Below are 22,265 nucleotides of genomic sequence, written 5' to 3'. Positions count from 1 at the left end.
AAACGATCATGTGTTTCCCTTACCACAGAAGGACGTTTTGCTAGTTCTGCAGTTTAACCGCTTCCTGAGATGAATTGTTTAAACACTTCAAGGTTACAGATATGTTCTCACACTTCACTCTTGAAAAGTCTGAAGAAGGTTGGAGATGTTTACTCTTTGAATTTATATTTTCTGATCACACCTCAGAAATGTCTTTCCGGTGATTTTCAGAGGAATTCATCTTGAGGAGTAAATTCAAAGGATTTTCTGGAACTTCAACACAAGAAATTGTAGGTCACAACTTCTTACAGCCGAGTACTCCATGGTGGACCCTAAGGACCTCAGAATTAGCTGGTGCAAATATGGTACAAATCCACCTGTTTAGCACTTGTTAATCAAGGGACTTGTATATGCTCAGGGTGGTCAACAATACTGCCACCTGAAGACCTTGGAGACACAGGAGACCATCTACCAGTGAATATGTCTGATGTCTCTATCCATTTTGGAGTTGGTGGGAACTGTACAGTTCATCTGTAGAGTTCTTCTGCACAGTTCTTCTGTTTATGTTAGAATTGCCCACTTCTTGTTGCCTATCATTGATTGCAACAAATTGTGGATTCATCTCATAAAGTGGATCCTGTTCTTCACCTTGAGGTCAGAGATGTATCCAAGATGTATCCAAGGTGGTAAACACTGGATTTATTGGGATCCAGAAGACCTTGGAGACACTAGACTGATAGATGATATAGATACGATAGAAACCTCAGAGTTTATGAGGAACTGTGATTCTTAGACCTCTTGGCAGAGGGCTTAGTTATCAAACCAAGATATGGAATGGCACAATTTATTCCTATTCCAGAGAACCGCATGAAGCAAGAAGGTACGTTTATCAGTTCTTACTCACAATTGTATCCTATATTTGATTTGAGGTACTTAGCTTTTTGTTAAATTATATTTTACGCTAATTCTATTCTACTTCCTATTCTACACCCAAACACCTGTCGGTGAGTCTATGTACTGAAAACCTGAGGTTAACTAAAAATGAATGAATAAATAAATACGGCGACGCCATTTTGATAGGGGTGTATCGATCGTTTGCACACCTACAGAGATGGAGAAATTAATGGTATAGTTACACATTTACACATTTATCCATTCATACCATTCAAGGAAAGTATCTGTTCTTATCTTCTTTATCAAGTGTGTAGAGCATTCACTGTAAGATATTTGTCCACTCATGCGGCCAGTTATGCATGGCCTTTAGGACATGTAGACTACATATTCTCGTAACAGAAAGTCTCCGACGTGGCGTTTTAGTTTATCGTAGTTTCTGGAGCCATTTACCTTGCCCAGGTTTATGTTTTTTGGGGGAGGGGGGGGTTTGTGTGAAGGTTTTCAAAAATCCAACTTTCTTGAAGTAGATAAAGTAGTTCATTGCAAGAACAAACTTCGATCTGATATGACATCACTGGCCCTTTTTTTCAATGTAATGTGTTTTATGTCTGGTTATTTCTACGGTACATCTATCTAGATCAGCCTCGGTGAGACTATGAGCGACAGGACCTGCTCAATTGGAATAGTCTCTCATGCCAGTTGTATGACAACAAGCATGCAGATGTGACTATCTGTTATTGCCCATATTCAGATGTTGTTTTTGTCATTGTATTTAGATTTCCGTTCAATGCCAAGACAATGCCTTGGGTGACCCCGGAGAAGTTGTCTATGGCTCAGACACGTATCCCATCATCAGGCCTCTGGTGAGAAAAGTCCCACAGCTTTGTAATGGCCTAATCCAATTTTCTTGAGGACAAAGACCCATGAGTATTTCACACACAAGTAGGCCTAGAGTGTTGCAATAATAAAGGCCTAGAATGTTACAACCCAGATCTGATATGATATTACTGGCCTTTTTTTTCTTTTTAATATGTTTTTTGTCTGGTTATTTCTACTGTTTTTGTCATTGTGTTTAGGTTTCCGTTCAATGCCAAGACAATGCCTTGGGTGACCCCGGAGAAGTTGTCTATGGCTTAGAATCCTACCCCATCAACAGGTCTCTGGTGAGAAACAGATAGGGAGCATTTGATCTATTCTGTATGAATCAATAAAACCTACAGTATAAAAAGGACTAATCAGAAAGGAATCTGTGGATTAGGAGTTCTCATGTTTCTCTCATATTCTCCCCAGGCACACGTTCATGACAGGGATGGCCTGAACAGAGTTGCTCATCCCTTTCAATGGTAGTATTCTATACAAATGAAGTGCGCGTGTGTAATGGATGCAAAGGTTACAGCATATTCATGGACTATTGTCTGATTATCTCTATTGGTTTCTGCAGGAATCCCTTCCAAGAAGACAACTCAGGTTTGTTTCCACCATCAATCGAAGGGACTAATGCCAGAGTACTGTTTCTTTTTTCAAAAAGAGAGAACCAGACTCTCACACAGTACCATGACCTATTGACCTCTTCTACTCCTCTTCCCTCTCTTCCTTCCACTCCGCTCCCCCTCCTTCACAAGTTCATGAGTTCAATTTGAATCAGTATAAGTCAGCCATACAGCCGACATACAGTTAGTCCAGTAAACAACCATGTTTACTGTTCTTGTCTTGCTGGTCTCTTTCCTATAAAGTTGAGTCAATGTTTTCCTGTGTCTACAGCTGAGAACCTGAGATTGAGAGTGGAGCTGCGTTCTCTGCAAATGGAACGCACCTGTAAAGTATGTATAGGTAACCAGATCAACTGTGTCATCATCCCCTGCGGACACCTGGTGGTGTGTAATGAGTGTGGACGCCTCTTGCACAAGTGCCCCATCTGCCGAGGCCTACTGGAGAGGACCGTTGGTGTCCGTTGGTCCTAGTGGACGCTGACAGCTGTCAGTGATATTAAGTTGACAGGTGAGTTGTGATGCCATTAGGTTGATTATCCGGTATCAATTATTGACTATGTTGAACAATTTGCTATACAAAGACACTATTTATGGAGGGGTTGAAATGCATTTTTCATCTAACATTAACAGAAATCATCTTATTATTTCCAGAACAGCACATCACCCAGTATTAAGAGATCAGTCAACTACAAGCAAATCTCTGTTTTCATTTCAATCATTTTCTGATGCTTAAATGATGTGTTAAATTGCGTAGATTGTACTCCGATGTATTACCATTTTAATGCTCTAAATATGTTAACATATTTAATTTATTCTGTTTCATACATTAGTGTTTTATTAGTGTCTCTCCAGTGTTGTATTCATTGTTCTTTTCTTTTTCTTTTTTTGTGAAGAGCGTTGTATTACAAGATCAAGCTACATACCGTAATTTCCGGACTATTAAGCGCACCTGAATATAAGCCGCACCCAGTGAATTTTTTTAAAATAATTATTTTGAACATAAATAAGCCGCACATGTCTATAAGCCGCAGGTGCCTACCGGTACATTGAAACAAATTAACTTTACACAGGCTTTAACGAAACACGGCTTGTAACATAAATAAATAGGCTTTAACGAAACACGGCTTGTAACTAAAATAAATAGGCTTTAACGAAACACGGCTTGTAACATAAATAAATAGGCTTTAACGAAACACGGCTTGTAACAAAAATAAACAGGCTTTAACGAAACACGGCTTGTAACAAAAATAAATAATTAGTAGCCTACCAAGCCTACCGACCTCATCCATATTTATGATGTCGTGCGGGCCGATGGAATGCTCCGCTATCTTTGCATCAGTGAATTTGCGGAAGTTTGAAACTTTTTCCTCGTAGTCGGGAGGGAGCTGCTGACACAGACTCGTCCGTACCCTGATGGACAGGCCTTTACGTCTCATAAATCTGAGACACCAAGATGGTCCACCTCTAAAATCCTCAAACTTCATTGCGGTGGCGATTGTTTTGGCTTTCAAAATGACTACCGTAATCAGAATGATGGGAAGTTTGAGCGCGCTCGATTTAATCTAAACAGTTACATTGTTTCACCTTAACCCGTTCGGTAATTCCATTGGTCTAATGAAAGCTTCATGCCGCCAAAAAACTGAGCACCGTCACATAATGTGTTTTTTGCTGAGTTTTTTAGCGGCATGAAGCTTGTGAAAGCGGGAAAAATCCATAAATTAGCCGCGTCATTGTTTAAGCCGCGAGGTTCAAAGCGTGGGAAAAAAGTAGCGGTTTATAGTCCGGAAATTACGGTAATTTGTCTGTGTGTCTGTACTTTTGTGTCTGTATTTATAGTGAATAAATATCAAAACTAATGCTTACTTTTTAATGATTGAATACACACATTAAATGTATTTGTATGTACAGTATACCATCAAAGAAAGAGGGTATTTCTAATATGTCTCACTCAATTCTATTTAATCTCCAGCCCTACCCCTATCTCCAACCCTAACCCTAACTCCAGCACTAACCATAGCTCCAGCCCTAAGATTAGCTCCAACTCTAACCCTAACCCTATCCCGAGCTCCAACCCTAACCCTAGCTCCACAGAGCAGTCCTCCATAATGAAGTCCACATGGGAAAGACATGCACCATACAGAATAACATAAAGCTGGATAACAATAACAAATATTAACATCCACAGCTGCATCTGAGCAGATAATTGACTTCCTTTGTTGAAAGAAAAAGTCTGTTCTTCCTAGCAGTAAACATGTGGGCAGAGGATGACTTTACTCTACCTCGTGGGGCACAGCGACTTGGTTTGTCAGGGCCAGTTCAGGGTGGGACCTATCTCATGTACCATGGAAATTCCAGGTAGGCTGCACAACAAATTTAGAAAAATGGTTTTCGTCCGTCAGCTTGCGGCATGTTGGGCGCAGGGGTTTATCTTTGCCGAGACCTGCAGACGGCCGGCAGATACCCTCTGGACCTGCCCCCCCACAAGAGGGTCATCATCAGAGTTATGGTCAGTGTGGGCAGAGTGATCGGTATCACTCCTCAACGGCAGAACCTCTCTGCTAGTGAGGAATCTGCAAAACTACTGCAAAACTCTGCAGAAGAGCTGGCATTCCTGTGGTTCTCACACAGCCTGGGTTCCTCCAGAGTGTGGCAGGGTGAAGAGTGGCCTGGAGGGGGACTGTGTCTGGGACCCCAGAAAAATCACTATTATAGACATCATCCAACCAAGGTAAAATAAAAAAAATAAAAGATATAAGCCACCTTATTTTCTATTAATAAGAATATATATACGCTATCTGATATGAGAAAATATATCAAATGTTTAACATTAGGTCTGTGTGATTTAGTTTCAGTGTCAAAGAACCATTTGAACCAATACATTGTTACAACAGTTCTCAGAAGTCTCTGAAGTTCTCTTATTTATCAGCACCTTTTGAAGGACTCCTCTGCAGTGCCACATGGAGCATTTACAAGAAAACAAAACTCTAGCTTATCAGGGTGAGGGGTGAGGGTTCAGATGAGAGAGAGAAAAAGCTAAATAGTCAGTATAGGTGTGTCTCTGTGTGTTTGGAATGTGTATTGTAATGTAATAAGTGTTTATAAGTAAGGTGGCTTTTGTTGACAAAGATTTTATTTTTACTTAATATTGCTTGAATGCAATAATTCACTCGAGACAATACATTAATAACAACAATAAAACATGAATTATTTCACCATACAGTAGTTGTAGTTTATTATAGAATATTGGAATGTGCAATTTACAAAAATAAAATGTTTTAACTTTAAACATTTAAATTGAATATATATTATCTGTAGTATTACATGTAGAAACAACGGTTTGGAAAGAAAACATTGGACATTGGAAAGAAAATACATCAAAATCACTAGCTCTTTACAAATTGTTTATTTCCACCATGACAAAACATTTTTTTTTACATTTATACCATGCAAATATCGTTTGTCTTGGATATTGTCTTCCTCCATTGTAGGCAACTAGTAAATCAAGTCGGTGTGGGAGTTTGGGAGGATGATCCCTCTTAATGAATGGTGTAAGAATTGGGATAAAAGCCTACACCCACCGGGTTAAGTGGTTCCGCTTGAACGCTTGATAGAGAAGTATAACAGAGAGTTTGTTGATAGACTGAACATCTACCATCTCCAGGGGGCAAATCAAGTTAAACCAGGATGTCTTTAGGTGTCTCTGCTCTAAATCAGTAAAAGGATCACTTTCTCCTGTTCAAGGTTCCTGGTTTGGGGTTCTGGGTTCTGGGTTCTGGGTTCTAGATTCTTTACCTTCATGTTATGGGAGATGCTCTCGCGGTCGGTTATGTGGACTATGTTCAGATATTATTTTGCCAAAATGTATTGTTGTAAGTTGTTGTTGAACATAACACAAATATCCTTACTTTTGAAATAGTTTTGAAACAGCCTCTGTATATAGATATTGTCATCATATATCATATTCTAAAACTGTATATTACTATCATATTGTTATTGCTATGGCTGACAATATACCTTTCCATGGACTTGCCAGTATTTGTATTTATTTGCGTCAGTCTTTCACTGTTCAGATGGGTTTCCTTTTTGTTCCTGGAGAAGTACATCACCAGCTAACACTCAATGACAGATGGAAAATGTTTCACTCTCTTTGGAATGTCTTGGAATGGGAGTGTCTTCATATAATCCCAAGTAAAACCATTTCTGAGACTTAAATCACACTATATAATTCACTCATACTTCTGTATGCCTTTATTCCAATAACAGGATTGTTGGATATATCAAAACAGCAAGGTTGGCGTTTTCACTTCCTCTACAGCTCTCGTGCATGTAGACCATGTTGTTACTGTAACTGGTGGGAGTTTGGTAATGGTTGCTGTCATTGTGAACCCCTCACTACACTTCTCCACCGTGGATAGTGAGGTAAATTTGTCAGTTAAAGCTGTATGTATCCTTTGCAGTATTTGTTTAACTTACCCTGTTTGTCATTCTCACTTACTCTTTCCAATGCATGGCTGGATGCTTCGACTCTAAGAAATAAGGAAGTGGCCACCACTGAAATTCATTGAATTACCACATAAATATTGCACACATTTCACAGAAATCCTGTATAACACATAAAAAAAGAATTATTGGTGTAATTCTGTTCAAGTCATGACATGATTTAGGTATGCAATCAGGACTGCAAATAATAAAAGTATAATACAATCATGGTTGTCCACCTGGTGGCGTTGTTTGTTTAATTTGTCATGAATGTGAATTCTATATTCACTTGGTGGATGTTCACTGAGTATAGACAGACTAGATCATTGCACAATGACATAAGCAGAAAGTTATAGCACCTGGTTTTGACCAAAGCCTGTTCTATCCACTACTGTCTGGCAGACAGTATCACAGCACACACACACACACACACACACACACACGACCATCAATGCTGCTATTTATTACTGTATGAACTGCTTACTTTATTTTACACTTATTACCTTATTTACACTTATTGCCTTATTACATTTCATTGTACAGTTTACAACTTTTATTCTGTGTCTATGACCAATAGGACTTCATTTTAGCTTTTTGTACTACTGCCTGTTTGCACATACCATATTATATTGGTCTTTATACATCTTACATACAGTATATGTAACATACCTCAAGACCTATTGCCCTTGTTCAACTGTACATATCATATTGATATTCATTTCATGTATATTCACTTATTATATTCATTTATTTATACTCACTGTAATACCTTATACTGTAACACCATGCACTGTCTACAATATTATTTATTTATTTTTTGCACTTATGCCACTATTTGCACTATGTGGTTAGATACCAAACTGCATTTCATTGTCTCAGTACTTGTACACTGTGCAATGACAATAAAGGTGAATCTAATGTAATCTAATCTTATAAACTTTGACTTGACTGAAGCTTTATCGTAAGGTTTTGGTTTCACCTGAGAAGCAGAAAACTAACCATAAACTGTCATAGATGTCATAGATAGGAGACTTACAAAACAATGATGTGTTTACCTGACCACAGAAGGAAGTTATGCTAGTTATGCTGTTTAACCGCTTCCTGAGAGATGCATTGTTTAAACACTTCAAGGTTACAGATATGTTCTCACACTTCACTCTTGAAAAGTCTGAAGAAGGTTGGAGATGTTTACTCTTTGAATTTATATTTTCTGATCACACCTCAGAAATGTCTTTCCGATGATTTTCAGAGGAATTCATCTTGAGGAGTAAATTCAAAGGATTTACTGGAACTTCAACACAAGAAATTGTAGGTCACAACTTCTTACAGCCGAGTACTCCATGCTGGACTCTAAGGACCTCAGAATTAGCTGGTGCAAATATGGTACAAATCCACCTGTTTAGCACTTGTTAATCAAGGGACTTGTATATGCTCAGGGTGGTCAACAATACTGCCACCTGAAGACCTTGGAGACACAGGAGACCATCTACCAGTGAATATGTCTGATGTCTCTATCCATTTTGGAGTTGGTGGGAACTGTACAGTTCTTCTGTAGAGTTCTTCTGCACAGTTCTTCTGTTTATGTTAGAATTGCCCACTTCTTGTTGCCTATCATTGATTGCAACAAATTGTGGATTCATCTCATAAAGTCGATCCTGTTCTTCACCTTGAGGTCAGAGATGTATCCAAGGTGTATCCAAGGTGGTAAACACTGGATTTATTGGGATCCAGAAGACCTTGGAGACACTAGACTGATAGATGATATAGATACGATAGACCCTCAGAGTTTATGAGGAACTGTGATTCTTAGACCTCTTGGCAGAGGGCTTAGTTATCAAACCAAGATATGGAATGGCACAATTTATTCCTATTCCAGAGAACCGCATGAAGCAAGAAGGTACGTTTATCAGTTCTTACTCACAATTGTATCCTATATTTGATTTGAGGTACTTAGCTTTTTGTTAAATTATATTTTACGCTAATTCTATTCTACTTCCTATTCTACACCCAAACACCTGTCGGTGAGTCTATGTACTGAAAACCTGAGGTTAACTAAAAATGAATGAATAAATAAATACGGCGACGCCATTTTGATAGGGGTGTATCGATCGTTTGCACACCTACAGAGATGGAGAAATTAACGGTATAGTTACACATTTACACATTTATCCATTCATACCATTCAAGGAAAGTATCTGTTCTTATCTTCTTTATCAAGTGTGTAGAGCATTCACTGTAAGATATTTGTCCACTCATGCGGCCAGTTATGCATGGCCTTTAGGACATGTAGCCTAATGGCGGTAGCCTACATATTCTCGTAACAGAAAGTCTTCGACGTGGCGTTTTAGTTTATCGTAGTTTCTGGAGCCATTTACCTTGCCCAGGTTTATGTTTTTTGGGGGAGGGGGGGGTTTGTGTGAAGGTTTGCAAAAATCCAACTTTCTTGAAGTAGATAAAGTAGTTCATTGCAAGAACAAACTTCGAACTTTTTTCAATGTAATGTGTTTTATGTCTGGTTATTTCTACGGTACATCTATCTAGATCAGCCTCGGTGAGACTATGAGCGACAGGACCTGCTCAATTGGAATAGTCTCTCATGCCAGTTGTATGACAACAAGCATGCAGATGTGACTGTCTGTTATTGCCCATATTCAGATGTTGTTTTTGTCATTGTATTTAGATTTCCGTTCAATGCCAAGACAATGCCTTGGGTGACCCCGGAGAAGTTGACTATGGCTCAGACACGTATCCCATCATCAGGCCTCTGGTGAGAAAAGTCCCACAGCTTTGTAATGGCCTAATCCAATTTTCTTGAGGACAAAGACCCATGAGTATTTCACACACAAGTAGGCCTAGTGTTGCAATAATAAAGGCCTAGAATGTTACAACCCAGATCTGATATGATATTACTGGCCTTTTTTTTCTTTTTAATATGTTTTTTGTCTGGTTATTTCTACTGTTTTTGTCATTGTGTTTAGGTTTCCGTTCAATGCCAAGACAATGCCTTGGGTGACCCCGGAGAAGTTGTCTATGGCTTAGAATCCTACCCCATCAACAGGTCTCTGGTGAGAAACAGATAGGGAGCATTTGATCTATTCTGTATGAATCAATAAAACCTACAGTATCAGAGAGGAATAATATCTGTGGATTAGGAGTTCTCATGTTTCTCTCATATTCTCCCCAGGCACACGTTCATGACAGGGATGGCCTGAACAGAGTTGCTCATCCCTTTCTTTTGTAAGTACTTTGCTAACCACTGAAGCCTCTGTGTACAACTGTAAAGTACATCTAAGGAGGTCCATCTGAGAACACAGTGAACCCGTGAACAGCTGGTTATAAAACACTATCAATGGTAGTATTCTATACAAATGAAGTGCGCGTGTGTAATGGATGCAAGGGTTACAGCATATTCATGGACTATTGTCTGATTATCTCTATTGGTTTCTGCAGGAATCCCGTCCAAGAAGACAACTCAGGTTTGTTTCCACCATCAATCGAAGGGACTAATGCCAGAGTACTGTTTCTTTTTTCAAAAAGAGAGAACCAGACTCTCACACAAGTACCATGACCTATTGACCTCTTCTACTCCTCTTCCCTCTCTTCCTTCCACTCCGCTCCCCCTCCTTCACAAGTTCATGAGTTCAATTTGAATCAGTATAAGTCAGCCATACAGCTGACATACAGTTAGTCCAGTAAACAACCATGTTTACTGTTCTTGTCTTGCTGGTCTCTTTCCTATAAAGTTGAGTCAATGTTTTCCTGTGTCTACAGCTGAGAACCAGAGATTGAGAGTGGAGCAGCGTTCTCTGCAAATGGAACGCACCTGTAAAGTATGTATAGGTAACCAGATCAACTGTGTCATCATCCCCTGCGGACACCTGGTGGTGTGTAATGAGTGTGGACGCCTCTTGCACAAGTGCCCCATCTGCCGAGGCCTACTGGAGAGGACCGTTGGTGTCCGTTGGTCCTAGTGGACGCTAACAGCTGTCAGTGATATTAAGTTGACAGGTGAGTTGTGATGCCAGTAGGTTGATTATCCGGTATCAATTATTGACTATGTTGAACAATTTGCTATACAAAGACACTATTTATGGAGGGGTTGAAATGCATTTTTCATCTAACATTAACAGAAATCATCTTATTATTTCCAGAACAGCGCGTCACCCAGCATTAAGAGATCAGTCAACTACAGGCAAATCTTTGTTTTCATTTCAATCATTTTCTAATTCTTCCATGTCACTCCCCTCCTCCGCACCCTTCACTGGCTCCCAGTAGCAGCTTGCATCAAATTCAAGACCCTAGTGCTCGCCTACCGGGCGGCAAAGGGAACAGCCCCTCCCTACTTGTAAGCAATGGTCAGCCCCCAAACCCCTGCCCAATCACTCCGATCTTCCACCTCGGCTGGCGCCCAGCCTTCAGGCTACATCTTAACTACGGTCCCTCCTAAAGACCTCTTCATCCCCACTGCCACCCTGTACAAGTTTCTCTCCTGTTAAAAAAAAGTAATTTTTCCTTCTTCTAGCATTGTGATGTGGTCCGAGCATTGATTACTTTTTCTTATGATGACTGATAGATAGATGATTCACTTATGTATTTGTTGTAAGTCGCTTTGGATAAAGGTGTCTGCTAAATGCCATGAATGTAATGTAAATGTAAATGTAATCTACTTGTCATGTATTAGATGCCCTGCTTAAAATGTATGTTAAATCTACTAAAAAAAACGACTGATAAATATCCAAGCAACCTTGCCTTTCCAAAGTATTAGAGTCCCTGGTCAACTCACAGCTAAGAACCTTTTTATCTTCCCATTCTATTCTAAATGAACAGCAATCTGGCTTAAGATGTGGTCATAGCACAATCTCAGCAGCTACACTTCTAACTACACCTTAAATGATGTGTTAAATTGCAGAGATCAGAAAAAAACATTGTACTCCGATGTGTACTGTATGCATTACCATTTTAATACTCTAAATATGTTAACATATGTAATTTATTCTGTTTCATACATTAGTGTTTTATTAGTGTCTCTCCAGTGTTGTATTCATTGTTCTTTTCTTTTTCTTTTTTGTGAAGAGCATTGTATTACAAGATCAAGCTACATAATTTGTCTTTGTGTCTGTAATTTTTTGTCTGTAATTATAGTGAATAAATATCAAAACTAATGCTTACTTTTTATTGATTGAATACACACATTAAATGTATTTGTATGTACAGTATACCATCAAAGAAAGAGGGTATTTCTAATATGTCTCACTCAATTCTATTTAATCTCCAGCCCTACCCCTAGCTCCAACCCTAACCCTAACTCCAGCCCTAACCATAACTCCAGCCCTAAGATTAGCTCCAACCCTAACCCTAACCCTATCCCTAGCTCCAACCCTAACCATAGCTCCACAGAGCAGTCCTCCATAATGAAGTCCACATGGGAAAGACATGCACCATACAGAATAACATGAAGCTGGATAACAATAACAAATATTAACATCCACAGCTGCATCTGAGCAGATAATTGACTTCCTTTGTTGAAAGAAAAAGTCTGTTCTTCCTAGCAGTAAACATGTGGGCAGAGGATGACTTTTCTCTACCTCGTGGGGCACAGCGACTTGGTTTGTCAGGGCCAGTTCAGGGTGGGACCTATCTCATGTACCATGGAAATTCCAGGTAGGCTGCACAACAAATTTAGAAAAATGGTTTTCGTCCGTCAGCTTGCGGCATGTTGGGCGCAGGGGTTTATCTTTGCCGAGACCTGCAGACGGCCGGCAGATACCCTCTGGACCTGCCCCCCCACAAGAGGGTCATCATCAGAGTTATGGTCAGTGTGGGCAGAGTGATCGGTATCACTCCTCAACGGCAGAACCTCTCTGCTAGTGAGGAATCTGCAAAACTACTGCAAAACTCTGCAGAAGAGCTGGCATTCCTGTGGTTCTCACACAGCCTGGGTTCCTCCAGAGTGTGGCAGGGTGAAGAGTGGCCTGGAGGGGGACTGTGTCTGGGACCCCAGAAAAATCACTATTATAGACATCATCCAACCAAGGTAAAATAAAAAAAATAAAAGATATAAGCCACCTTATTTTCTATTAATAAGAATATATATACGCTATCTGATATGAGAAAATATATCAAATGTTTAACATTAGGTCTGTGTGATTTAGTTTCAGTGTCAAAGAACCATTTGAACCAATACATTGTTACAACAGTTCTCAGAAGTCTCTGAAGTTCTCTTATTTATCAGCACCTTTTGAAGGACTCCTCTGCAGTGCCACATGGAGCATTTACAAGAAAACAAAACTCTAGCTTATCAGGGTTCAGGGTGAGGGTTCAGATGAGAGAGAGAAAAAGCTAAATAGTCAGTATAGGTGTGTCTCTGTGTGTTTGGAATGTGTATTGTAATGTAATAAGTGTTTATAAGTAAGGTGGCTTTTGTTGACAAAGATTTTATTTTTTACTTAATATTGCTTGAATGCAATAATTCACTCGAGACAATACATTAATAACAACAATAAAACATGAATTATTTCACCATACAGTAGTTGTAGTTTATTATAGAATATTGGAATGTGCAATTTACAAAAATAAAATGTTTTAACTTTAAACATTTAAATTGAATATATATTATCTGTAGTATTACATGTAGAAACAACAGTTTGGAAAGAAAACATTGGACATTGGAAAGAAAATACATCAAAATCACTTTTTTTACATTTATACCATGCAAATATCGTTTGTCTTGGATATTGTCTTCCTCCATTGTAGGCAACTAGTAAATCAAGTCGGTGTGGGAGTTTGGGAGGATGATCCCTCTTAATGAATGGTGTAAGAATTGGGATAAAAGCCTACACCCACCGGGTTAAGTGGTTCCGCTTGAACGCTTGATAGAGAAGTATAACAGAGAGTTTGTTGATAGACTGAACATCTACCATCTCCAGGGGGCAAATCAAGTTAAACCAGGATGTCTTTAGGTGTCTCTGCTCTAAATCAGTAAAAGGATCACTTTCTCCTGTTCAAGGTTCCTGGTTTGGGGTTCTGGGTTCTGGGTTCTGGGTTCTAGATTCTTTACCTTCATGTTATGGGAGATGCTCTCGCGGTCGGTTATGTGGACTATGTTCAGATATTATTTTGCCAAAATGTATTGTTGTAAGTTGTTGTTGAACATAACACAAATATCCTTACTTTTGAAATAGTTTTGAAACAGCCTCTGTATATAGATATTGTCATCATATATCATATTCTAAAACTGTATATTACTATCATATTGTTATTGCTATGGCTGACAATATACCTTTCCATGGACTTGCCAGTATTTGTATTTATTTGCGTCAGTCTTTCACTGTTCAGATGGGTTTCCTTTTTGTTCCTGGAGAAGTACATCACCAGCTAACACTCAATGACAGATGGAAAATGTTTCACTCTCTTTGGAATGTCTTGGAATGGGAGTGTCTTCATATAATCCCAAGTAAAACCATTTCTGAGACTTAAATCACACTATATAATTCACTCATACTTCTGTATGCCTTTATTCCAATAACAGGATTGTTGGATATATCATAACAGCAAGGTTGGCGTTTTCACTTCCTCTACAGCTCTCGTGCATGTAGACCATGTTGTTACTGTAACTGGTGGGAGTTTGGTAATGGTTGCTGTCATTGTGAACCCCTCACTACACTTCTCCACCGTGGATAGTGAGGTAAATTTGTCAGTTAAAGCTGTATGTATCCTTTGCAATATTTGTTTAATTTGTCATGAATGTGAATTCTATATTCACTTGGTGGATGTTCACTGAGTATAGACAGACTAGATCATTGCACAATGACATAAGCAGAAAGTTATAGCACCTGGTTTTGACCAAAGCCTGTTCTATCCACTACTGTCTGGCAGACAGTATCACAGCATCCTGTCTCGCAATGACATGTACCGAGACAGCCTCTACCTCCAGGCCATAAGACTTTTGAGCAGCTAACCGCCCCCCCAAAAATAACCCATTTGCCCACCTGCACTACCTGCTGCTCACCTGCACCTAAAAGACAATTTGCATCTCTCAGCAACCACGTGCACGTACACTCACATACACACTCTCTCTCTCACTACAACACAAACACCCACACCCACACACACGTACACTCACTATAACACACACACACACACACACACACACACACACACACACACACACACACACACGACCATCACTGCTGCTATTTATTACTGTATGAATTGCTCACTTTATTTTACACTTATTACCTTATTTACACTTATTGCCTTATTACATTTCATTGTACAGTTTACAACTTTTATTCTGTGTCTATGACCAATAGGACTTCATTTTAGTTTTTTGTACTACTGCCTGTTTGCACATACCATATTTATTATATTGGTCTTTGGAATTTATACATCTTACATACAGTATATGTAACATACCTCAAGATCTATTGTCCTTGTTCAACTGTACATATCATATTGATATTCATTTCATGTATATTCACTTATTATATTCATTTATTTATACTCACTGTAATACCTTATACTGTAATACCATGCACTGTCTACAATATTATTTATTTATTTTTTGCACTTATGCCACTATTTGGTTAGATGCCAAACTGCATTTCATTGTCTCAGTACTTGTACACTGTGCAATGACAATAAAGGTGAATCTAATGTAATCTAATCTTATAAACTTTGACTTGACTGAAGCTTTATCGTAAGGTTTTGGTTTTACCTGAGAAGTCAAAAGTTAAAGTCAAAGTCAAAGTGGCTTTATTGTCAATTCTTCACATGTCTAGACATGTTTCCCTTACCACAGAAGGACGTTTTGCTAGTTATGCTGTTTAACCGCTTCCTGAGAGATGCATTGTTTAAACACTTCAAGGTTACAGATATGTTCCCACACTTCACTCTTGAAAAGTCTGAAGAAGGTTGGAGATGTTTACTCTTTGAATTTATATTTTCTGATCACACCTCAGAAATGTCTTTCCGATGATTTTCAGAGGAATTCATCTTGAGGAGTAAATTCAAAGGATTTACTGGAACTTCAACACAAGAAATTGTAGGTCACAACTTCTTACAGCCGAGTACTCCATGGTGGACCCTAAGGACCTCAGAATTAGCTGGTGCAAATATGGTACAAATCCACCTGTTTAGCACTTGTTAATCAAGGGACTTGTATATGCTCAGGGTGGCCACCTGAAGACCTTGGAGACACATCAGAGTTTATGATGAACTGTGATTCTTAGACCTCTTGGCAGAGGGCTTAGTTATCAAACCAAGATATGGAATGGCACAATTTATTCCTATTCCAGAGAACCGCATGAAGCAAGAAGGTACGTTTATCAGTTCTTACTCACAATTGTATCCTATATTTGATTTGAGGTACTTAGCTTTTTGTTAAATTATATTTTACGCTAATTCTATTCTACTTCCTATTCTACACCCAAACACCTGTCGGTGAGTCTATGTACTGAAAACCTGAGGTTAACTAAAAATGAATGAATAAATAAATACGGCGACGCCATTTTGATAGGGGTGTATCGATCGTTTGCACACCTACAGAGATGGAGAAATTAACGGTATAGTTACACATTTACACATTTATCCATTCATACCATTCAAGGAAAGTATCTGTTCTTATCTTCTTTATCAAGTGTGTAGAGCATTCACTGTAAGATATTTGTCCACTCATGCGGCCAGTTATGCATGGCCTTTAGGACATGTAGACTACATATTCTCGTAACAGAAAGTCTCCGACGTGGCGTTTTAGTTTATCGTAGTTTCTGGAGCCATTTACCTTGCCCAGGTTTATGTTTTTTGGGGGAGGGGGGGGTTTGTGTGAAGGTTTTCAAAAATCCAACTTTCTTGAAGTAGTTAGTTCAAGTAGATAAAGTAGTTCATTGCAAGAACAAACTTCGATCTGATATGACATCACTGGCCCTTTTTTTCAATGTAATGTGTTTTATGTCTGGTTATTTCTACGGTACATCTATCTAGATCAGCCTCGGTGAGACTATGAGCGACAGGACCTGCTCAACTGGAATAGTCTCTCATGCCAGTTGTATGACAACAAGCATGCAGATGTGACTATCTGTTATTGCCCATATTCAGATGTTGTTTTTGTCATTGTATTTAGATTTCCGTTCAATGCCAAGACAATGCCTTGGGTGACCCCGGAGAAGTTGTCTATGGCTCAGACACGTATCCCATCATCAGGCCTCTGGTGAGAAAAGTCCCACAGCTTTGTAATGGCCTAATCCAATTTTCTTGAGGACAAAGACCCATGAGTATTTCACACACAAGTAAGCCTAGAGTGTTGCAATAATAAAGGCCTAGAATGTTACAACCCAGATCTGATATGATATTACTGGCCTTTTTTTTCTTTTTAATATGTTTTTTGTCTGGTTATTTCTACTGTTTTTGTCATTGTGTTTAGGTTTCCGTTCAATGCCAAGACAATGCCTTGGGTGACCCCGGAGAAGTTGTCTATGGCTTAGAATCCTATCCCATCAACAGGCCTCTGGTGAGAAACAGATAGGGAGCATTTGATCTATTCTGTATGAATCAATAAAACCTACAGTATAAAAAGGACTAATCAGAAAGGAATCTGTGGATTAGGAGTTCTCATGTTTCTCTCATATTCTCCCCAGGCACACGTTCATGACAGGGATGGCCTGAACAGAGTTGCTCATCCCTTTCAATGGTAGTATTCTATACAAATGAAGTGCGCGTGTGTAATGGATGCAAAGGTTACAGCATATTCATGGACTATTGTCTGATTATCTCTATTGGTTTCTGCAGGAATCCCTTCCAAGAAGACAACTCAGGTTTGTTTCCACCATCAATCGAAGGGACTAATGCCAGAGTACTGTTTCTTTTTTCAAAAAGAGAGAACCAGACTCTCACACAGTACCATGACCTATTGACCTCTTCTACTCCTCTTCCCTCTCTTCCTTCCACTCCGCTCCCCCTCCTTCACAAGTTCATGAGTTCAATTTGAATCAGTATAAGTCAGCCATACAGCCGACATACAGTTAGTCCAGTAAACAACCATGTTTACTGTTCTTGTCTTGCTGGTCTCTTTCCTATAAAGTTGAGTCAATGTTTTCCTGTGTCTACAGCTGAGAACCTGAGATTGAGAGTGGAGCAGCGTTCTCTGCAAATGGAACGCACCTGTAAAGTATGTATAGGTAACCAGATCAACTGTGTCATCATCCCCTGCGGACACCTGGTGGTGTGTAATGAGTGTGGACGCCTCTTGCACAAGTGCCCCATCTGCCGAGGCCTACTGGAGAGGACCGTTGGTGTCCGTTGGTCCTAGTGGACGCTGACAGCTGTCAGTGATATTAAGTTGACAGGTGAGTTGTGATGCCATTAGGTTGATTATCCGGTATCAATTATTGACTATGTTGAACAATTTGCTATACAAAGACACTATTTATGGAGGGGTTGAAATGCATTTTTCATCTAACATTAACAGAAATCATCTTATTATTTCCAGAACAGCACATCACCCAGTATTAAGAGATCAGTCAACTACAAGCAAATCTCTGTTTTCATTTCAATCATTTTCTGATGCTTAAATGATGTGTTAAATTGCGTAGATTGTACTCCGATGTATTACCATTTTAATGCTCTAAATATGTTAACATATTTAATTTATTCTGTTTCATACATTAGTGTTTTATTAGTGTCTCTCCAGTGTTGTATTCATTGTTCTTTTCTTTTTCTTTTTTTGTGAAGAGCGTTGTATTACAAGATCAAGCTACATACCGTAATTTCCGGACTATTAAGCGCACCTGAATATAAGCCGCACCCAGTGAATTTTTTTAAAATAATTATTTTGAACATAAATAAGCCGCACATGTCTATAAGCCGCAGGTGCCTACCGGTACATTGAAACAAATTAACTTTACACAGGCTTTAACGAAACACGGCTTGTAACATAAATAAATAGGCTTTAACGAAACACGGCTTGTAACTAAAATAAATAGGCTTTAACGAAACACGGCTTGTAACATAAATAAATAGGCTTTAACGAAACACGGCTTGTAACAAAAATAAACAGGCTTTAACGAAACACGGCTTGTAACAAAAATAAATAATTAGTAGCCTACCAAGCCTACCGACCTCATCCATATTTATGATGTCGTGCGGGCCGATGGAATGCTCCGCTATCTTTGCATCAGTGAATTTGCGGAAGTTTGAAACTTTTTCCTCGTAGTCGGGAGGGAGCTGCTGACACAGACTCGTCCGTACCCTGATGGACAGGCCTTTACGTCTCATAAATCTGAGACACCAAGATGGTCCACCTCTAAAATCCTCAAACTTCATTGCGGTGGCGATTGTTTTGGCTTTCAAAATGACTACCGTAATCAGAATGATGGGAAGTTTGAGCGCGCTCGATTTAATCTAAACAGTTACATTGTTTCACCTTAACCCGTTCGGTAATTCCATTGGTCTAATGAAAGCTTCATGCCGCCAAAAAACTGAGCACCGTCACATAATGTGTTTTTTGCTGAGTTTTTTAGCGGCATGAAGCTTGTGAAAGCGGGAAAAATCCATAAATTAGCCGCGTCATTGTTTAAGCCGCGAGGTTCAAAGCGTGGGAAAAAAGTAGCGGTTTATAGTCCGGAAATTACGGTAATTTGTCTGTGTGTCTGTACTTTTGTGTCTGTATTTATAGTGAATAAATATCAAAACTAATGCTTACTTTTTAATGATTGAATACACACATTAAATGTATTTGTATGTACAGTATACCATCAAAGAAAGAGGGTATTTCTAATATGTCTCACTCAATTCTATTTAATCTCCAGCCCTACCCCTATCTCCAACCCTAACCCTAACTCCAGCACTAACCATAGCTCCAGCCCTAAGATTAGCTCCAACTCTAACCCTAACCCTATCCCGAGCTCCAACCCTAACCCTAGCTCCACAGAGCAGTCCTCCATAATGAAGTCCACATGGGAAAGACATGCACCATACAGAATAACATAAAGCTGGATAACAATAACAAATATTAACATCCACAGCTGCATCTGAGCAGATAATTGACTTCCTTTGTTGAAAGAAAAAGTCTGTTCTTCCTAGCAGTAAACATGTGGGCAGAGGATGACTTTTCTCAACCTCGTGGGGCACAGCGACTTGGTTTGTCAGGGCCAGTTCAGGGTGGGACCTATCTCATGTACCATGGAAATTCCAGGTAGGCTGCACAACTAATTTAGAAAAATGGTTTTCGTCCGTCAGCTTGCGGCATGTTGGGCGCAGGGGTTTATCTTTGCCGAGACCTGCAGACGGCCGGCAGATACCCTCTGGACCTGCCCCCCCACAAGAGGGTCATCATCAGAGTTATGGTCAGTGTGGGCAGAGTGATCGGTATCACTCCTCAACGGCAGAACCTCTCTGCTAGTGAGGAATCTGCAAAACTACTGCAAAACTCTGCAGAAGAGCTGGCATTCCTGTGGTTCTCACACAGCCTGGGTTCCTCCAGAGTGTGGCAGGGTGAAGAGTGGCCTGGAGGGGGACTGTGTCTGGGACCCCAGAAAAATCACTATTATAGACATCATCCAACCAAGGTAAAATAAAAAAAATAAAAGATATAAGCCACCTTATTTTCTATTAATAAGAATATATATACGCTATCTGATATGAGAAAATATATCAAATGTTTAACATTAGGTCTGTGTGATTTAGTTTCAGTGTCAAAGAACCATTTGAACCAATACATTGTTACAACAGTTCTCAGAAGTCTCTGAAGTTCTCTTATTTATCAGCACCTTTTGAAGGACTCCTCTGCAGTGCCACATGGAGCATTTACAAGAAAACAAAACTCTAGCTTATCAGGGTTCAGGGTGAGGGTTCAGATGAGAGAGAGAAAAAGCTAAATAGTCAGTATAGGTGTGTCTCTGTGTGTTTGGAATGTGTATTGTAATGTAATAAGTGTTTATAAGTAAGGTGGCTTTTGTTGACAAAGATTTTATTTTTACTTAATATTGCTTGAATGCAATAATTCACTCGAGACAATACATTAATAACAACAATAAAACATGAATTATTTCACCATACAGTAGTTGTAGTTTATTATAGAATATTGGAATGTGCAATTTACAAAAATAAAATGTTTTAACTTTAAACATTTAAATTGAATATATATTATCTGTAGTATTACATGTAGAAACAACAGTTTGGAAAGAAAACATTGGACATTGGAAAGAAAATACATCAAAATCACTAGCTCTTTACAAATTGTTTATTTCCACCATGACAAAACATTTTTTTTTACATTTATACCATGCAAATATCGTTTGTCTTGGATATTGTCTTCCTCCATTGTAGGCAACTAGTAAATCAAGTCGGTGTGGGAGTTTGGGAGGATGATCCCTCTTAATGAATGGTGTAAGAATTGGGATAAAAGCCTACACCCACCGGGTTAAGTGGTTCCGCTTGAACGCTTGATAGAGAAGTATAACAGAGAGTTTGTTGATAGACTGAACATCTACCATCTCCAGGGGGCAAATCAAGTTAAACCAGGATGTCTTTAGGTGTCTCTGCTCTAAATCAGTAAAAGGATCACTTTCTCCTGTTCAAGGTTCCTGGTTTGGGGTTCTGGGTTCTGGGTTCTGGGTTCTAGATTCTTTACCTTCATGTTATGGGAGATGCTCTCGCGGTCGGTTATGTGGACTATGTTCAGATATTATTTTGCCAAAATGTATTGTTGTAAGTTGTTGTTGAACATAACACAAATATCCTTACTTTTGAAATAGTTTTGAAACAGCCTCTGTATATAGATATTGTCATCATATATCATATTCTAAAACTGTATATTACTATCATATTGTTATTGCTATGGCTGACAATATACCTTTCCATGGACTTGCCAGTATTTGTATTTATTTGCGTCAGTCTTTCACTGTTCAGATGGGTTTCCTTTTTGTTCCTGGAGAAGTACATCACCAGCTAACACTCAATGACAGATGGAAAATGTTTCACTCTCTTTGGAATGTCTTGGAATGGGAGTGTCTTCATATAATCCCAAGTAAAACCATTTCTGAGACTTAAATCACACTATATAATTCACTCATACTTCTGTATGCCTTTATTCCAATAACAGGATTGTTGGATATATCAAAACAGCAAGGTTGGCGTTTTCACTTCCTCTACAGCTCTCGTGCATGTAGACCATGTTGTTACTGTAACTGGTGGGAGTTTGGTAATGGTTGCTGTCATTGTGAACCCCTCACTACACTTCTCCACCGTGGATAGTGAGGTAAATTTGTCAGTTAAAGCTGTATGTATCCTTTGCAGTATTTGTTTAACTTACCCTGTTTGTCATTCTCACTTACTCTTTCCAATGCATGGCTGGATGCTTCGACTCTGAGAAATAAGGAAGTGGCCACCACTGAAATTCATTGAATTACCACATAAATATTGCACACA

At 39.1% G+C, this 22,265-nt stretch overlaps 3 long non-coding RNA genes across 3 annotated transcripts; all 3 read left to right on the top strand.

The window, feature by feature from the left end:
- Positions 1 to 181: 181 nt before the first annotated feature.
- LOC310801116 lies at positions 182 to 3,151 on the top strand. Its single transcript, XR_014554106.1, has 7 exons — positions 182 to 859; positions 1,650 to 1,736; positions 1,950 to 2,036; positions 2,164 to 2,216; positions 2,315 to 2,340; positions 2,635 to 2,871; positions 3,015 to 3,151. It is a non-coding gene; the product is annotated as an uncharacterized lncRNA (long non-coding RNA).
- A 4,842-nt stretch (positions 3,152 to 7,993) lies between these two features.
- LOC310801115 lies at positions 7,994 to 12,004 on the top strand. The gene is made up of 7 exons (XR_014554105.1): positions 7,994 to 8,739; positions 9,523 to 9,609; positions 9,821 to 9,907; positions 10,027 to 10,079; positions 10,293 to 10,318; positions 10,614 to 10,850; positions 10,994 to 12,004. It is a non-coding gene; the product is annotated as an uncharacterized lncRNA (long non-coding RNA).
- A 4,978-nt stretch (positions 12,005 to 16,982) lies between these two features.
- On the top strand, positions 16,983 to 18,464 carry LOC310801117. Its single transcript, XR_014554107.1, has 5 exons — positions 16,983 to 17,049; positions 17,263 to 17,349; positions 17,477 to 17,653; positions 17,948 to 18,184; positions 18,328 to 18,464. It is a non-coding gene; the product is annotated as an uncharacterized lncRNA (long non-coding RNA).
- Positions 18,465 to 22,265: the final 3,801 nt, after the last annotated feature.

This window comes from Argentina silus (assembly GCF_951799395.1).
Source record: "Argentina silus genome assembly, chromosome: 2".
In the NCBI taxonomy this organism is placed as follows: Eukaryota; Metazoa; Chordata; class Actinopteri; order Argentiniformes; family Argentinidae; genus Argentina; species Argentina silus.
Note: the sequence above shows the minus strand (reverse complement) of the source record. Positions and strands in the feature narration are given on the sequence as shown.